Source organism: Pseudochaenichthys georgianus, chromosome 5 (assembly GCF_902827115.2).
Source record: "Pseudochaenichthys georgianus chromosome 5, fPseGeo1.2, whole genome shotgun sequence".
Lineage (NCBI taxonomy): Eukaryota > Metazoa > Chordata > Actinopteri > Perciformes > Channichthyidae > Pseudochaenichthys > Pseudochaenichthys georgianus.
The window spans coordinates 35,665,173-35,670,316 of record NC_047507.1 but is presented as its reverse complement, the minus strand read 5'-3'; positions in this window follow the sequence as shown (position 1 = coordinate 35,670,316).

The window sequence follows — 5,144 nt, the reverse complement described above, 5'->3', positions numbered from 1 at the left end:
AACTGGCTTTCGATAAGCCAGCCCTTTATTAGTATATAAGTGCTTTGTTAATAGTTCTATTGCTCGAAGTGGAGTCGAAAGAGATGAGTTTTCAGTCTGCGCCGGAAGGTGTGTAAGCTATCTGCTGTCCTGATGTCAATGGGGAGCTCATTCCACCATTTTGGAGCCAGGATAGCAAACCCACGTGTTTTTGCTGATGGGAACTTGGGTCCCCTTCTCAGCGAGGGTGCAGCGAGCCGTTTGGTTGATGCAGAGCGGAGTGTACGGTTTAACCATCCTGGATGTAGGAAGGGCCAGATCCATTCGCAGCTTGGTACGCAAGTACCATTGTCTTGAAGTGGATTCTAGCAGTTACCGGAAGCCAGTGGAGGGAGCGGAGGAGCGGCGTGGTGTGGTGTGGGAGAATTTAGGAAGGTTGAAGACCAGACGAGCCGCTGCATTCTGGATGAGCTGCAGAGGTCGGATGGCACATTAAAGCAAACAGATATTGTTCTAAACTGTATTAAAGGGTATTATCTTGAACTGTATTGAAGTGAACATGTATGATTTGGGACTGTTTTTAAGTAATCCTATATATATAAACCTTCTTACATACACTTTCCCAGACACCCTGACACACACACACAATACACTCCCTGACCAAGATACACACACACACACACACACACACACACACACACACACACACACACACACACACACACACACACACACACACACACACACACATACACTTCCTCTTTACCAAACGCACACACATGTCCTTTTCAAGGTTCTTTTTGAGGCCAATGTTTGATACCAATATATCTGTGTACAATGTTTGATTGTTTGAGAAAGAATAATTTGTGTGAAACCTTCCCTGGGAAATTAAAGGAGTAGAATCCAGTGGAAGATAAGAAGTGACTCTCCGCCCCAAAAAGGTCCATATATACTGTTGTTTATTCATGCACCGTGCCCCCTGTTGCTGACTGGCCGGTCCCGATACCTGTATCGCACGGCAGTGGAGCGGGGAGCCCGGAGTGCTCTGTTACAGGGCACTCTGTATTTTCGTATTGTGTCTTTTTACCATTAAAATCAGATTATTGTTATAACTTGTATGCCGGTATTTTGAACTCCTTTTCTTATTAATCTGACCAGGCTCATCTAAACGGACGGCGTAGTTATTACCATAGGAGGACTTTCGGATGGACATACGAAATGACTTCTGTTTTTAAATCCTTGATAAAGTAGGGAGTAATTGTTGCATGTTCGGACACCCAAGGTTCCACGTACTGTTAAAGAGGGTAACATTGTTCTTTAAGTGCACCAGAATTGAAGATAAATTAATATAATGCGTTATGAAATACATAGCAGAGCTTTACAGATCCTGATAATGTTTTGACTCAAGAAAATAATTATATGCACAAGTTTCTGAAATAGATCTATTAGACATTTTAATTTAGATTAGGTGTTAATGAACGGCAGTAGTGTACAATAAGGAAGTGACATTTTTTGGCTAACACTTTTCAGGGAATGTGGGAAACAGCTGTCCCAATGAAAAGTTAGAGATATCTTGAAAAGTATAGTTGTAATCATGAATTAATTAATGATGGCGCTCCATATATGACAGATTTTTGTAGACAAAGGATACCGGCCTATGCTGACATGTCAAAGTCTCTGCAGAGCACGACACATGGCCAAAAAGACTGAGACCAAATGACCTTTGACCCTGACCGACAGTGTAACTTGAGAAGGCACTGACAATGACTGACTCTGGGGTGAACCTGACCAAACTTGACTATACAACCTGACAGTGTGAGTGTATGTCTGCATGTGATCAGTGCAACTGCATGATTTAAAACAATGACTAATCAAGCATGTTTTTGGACTAACACATTATTTCTGGGGCTCTGTGGGCAACGAGAGGTTTCCTACAATTCCACAGAATTGGAAAACCGCACTTGTGACCCGTTTCTAATCTACTTGATGATATTTTACTCCCACAGGAGGTGGCTGTTTGCAGAATGTGAAACTCAAACTAAAACATGAAGATTCTGTTTCTTTTAGGACTGAAAGATGGAGAGAAACACTTCATTTCACTGAAGTGTTTACTGTGGAAAATGATGGATGTACATTTGTGAATAATGTTTGGTAGCAGCCATCAGTGGACCGAAGGAGGAGGATCGTGAGGACATCTCTCCAGCAGTCGACTCGGGAGGCGCCATCAACGGGCCGGAGAAGGAGGATCGTGAAGACATCTCTCCAGCAATGACCCGGAAGCCGCCATCAGCGGGCCGGAGGAGGAGGATCCGAAAGACATCTCTCTAGCAGGCAGCCCAGAAGCCGCCGTCAGCGGATCGGGGGGACAAAGACACGGCAAGCCAGGACGGCCCAGGGGACTCCACTCTCCGCTGAAACAGGTGGATATAGCCGGTGTGGAGTTTGTTCAATACCCCATTTTTTGAGGAACTTTGCTCCAATACTCCATTTTTTGAGGAACTTTGTTTAATAACCCATTTTTTTAGGGAGAAGCTGCCACTTTCCCTTCGTACCAAATGCCCTTTTGGGCTTACCCGTCAGAGGAGGACGAGCACCATGACTCAGCCGACAAGGACAATTTTTTAACATATTTTGGTGTCCCTCCACTGTCATAAGAAGTTGTTATGGTGGACTGTTCCTAAAGGTTTAAAGTGCCCTAAATCCCAGCGACTGATGGATTTATATAAATGTTGGGGAACAGACAGTAGAAAAGAATGACAGTGGTTATGTTCCAAATGCTGTGTATACGTTGATCTCTGAAGGTGAGATCAAAAAAGGGATTAAAGCAAACAGATATTGTTCTAAACTGTATTAAAGTAAACAGGTATTATCTTGAACTGTATTGAAGTGAACATGTATGATTTGGGACTGTTTTTAAGTAATCCTATATATATAAACCTTCTTACATACACTTTCCCAGACACCCTGACACACACACACAATACACTCCCTGACCAAGATACACACACACACACACACACACACACACACACACACACACACACACACACACACACACACACACACACACACACACACACACACACACACACACACACACACACACACACACACACACACACACACACACACACACACTCCCTGACCAAGATATCAACACACACACACACACACACACACACACACACACACACACACACACACACACACACACACACATACACTTCCTCTTTACCAAACGCACACACATGTCCTTTTCAAGGTTCTTTTTGAGGCCAATGTTTGATACCAATATATCTGTGTACAATGTTTGATTGTTTGAGAAAGAATAATTTGTGTGAAACCTTCCCTGGGAAATTAAAGGAGTAGAATCCAGTGGAAGATAAGAAGTGACTCTCCGCCCCAAAAAGGTCCATATATACTGTTGTTTATTCATGCACGGTGCCCCCTGTTGCTGACTGGCCGGTCCCGATACCTGTATCGCACGGCAGTGGAGCGGGGAGCCCGGAGTGCTCTGTTACAGGGCACTCTGTATTTTCGTATTGTGTCTTTTTACCATTAAAATCAGATTATTGTTATAACTTGTATGCCGGTGTTTTGAACTCCTTTTCTTATTAATCTGACCAGGCTCATCTAAACGGACGGCGCGGAGCAGAGCTGGGCTTTAAGCCACCACAACTGTGTCTGCTCCTACAACATGCAGGTAGACCAGCCAGGAGGGAGTTGCAGTAGTCTAGGCGTGAGATGACGAGAGCCTGGACCAGAACCTACGTCGCTTTCTGGGTCAGCTGGGGACGTATCCTCCTGATGTTGTAAAGCGTGTATCTGCAGCAGCGGGTTGTAGCAGCGATGTTTGCAGTGAAGGACAGGTTGTTATCTAGGATCACACCCAGATTCCTTGCAGTCTGAGTCGGGGAAACAACAGAGGTGCCGATGTTAGGTCAAGAGTGGGACAATCTTTTCCCGGAAGGAAAAGCAGTTCAGTCTTGTCAAGGTTGAGCTTGAGGTGATGAGCAGACATCCACTGAGAGATGTCAGCTAGACAAGCAGAGATGCGTGCGACGACCTGGGTCTCTGAGCGGGGAAAGGACAGGATTAATTGGGTGTCGTCAGCGTAGCAGTGGTATGAAAAACCATGCGGGCTAATGACAGATCTGAGCGAGTTTGTGTACAAGGAGAAGAGGAGGGGACCGATAACAGAGCCCCGAGGGACCCCTGTAGTTAATTGACAAGGGTCGGACTCCGACCCTCTCCAAGTAACCCTGTAGGTGCGGTCTTTGAGGTATGAGGTGAGGAGGGAAAGTGCAGAGCCTGAAACTCCAAGTTCTTGGAGAGTGCGAAGGAGGATCTGATGGTTCACCGTCGAATGCAGCAGACAGGTCCAAAAGGATGATGACTGAGGAGAGGGAGAATGCTTTAGCAGTGTGCAGTTCCTCAGTGACAGCAAGGAGGGCAGTTTCTGTGGAGTGACCTGCCTTGAAACCAGACTGGTGCGGATCCAGAAGGTTGTTCTGATGGAGTTAACAGGAGAGTTGTTTAAAGACAGCCCGTTCAAGGGTTTTAGACAGGAACGGGAGGAGAGAGACAGGCCTGTAGTTTATAACATCAGACGGGTTGAGAGTGGGTTTTTTAGGAGAGGGTTTACTCTTGCCTCCTTGAGACTCAATCAATGTTTATTTATATAGCCCAATATCACAAATGTTACATTTGTCTCAGTGGTCTTCACAGTGTGTACAGAATATCAGTATGACAATACGACACCCTCTGCCTTAGACCCTCACATCGTACAAGGAAAAACTTCCGAAGGAAACCCAGTTTAAAGGGAAAAATGGGAGAAACCTCAGGGAGAGCAACAGAGGAGGGATCCCTCTCCCAGGACGGACAGACGCGCAATAGATGCCGTGTGTAAATTGAAAAGATAATACATTTGCAACATAGGTAGTCCAAATGTTTGGAAATGCATGTGTGTATAATAGGAAGATGAATCCACAAGGATATCCATCCAGGACCGATGATCCAGGACACAGGACCGCAGGATCATCCATGACTCCGGATCCCGGCGTATATAGACACCAAAAAGAAAGACATTTGGGGAAGCTGGGTTAATCGGAACATGAGAGTACACAGGTATAGACAGAGAGAAGGAAGAAGTAAGATGTCCCCCG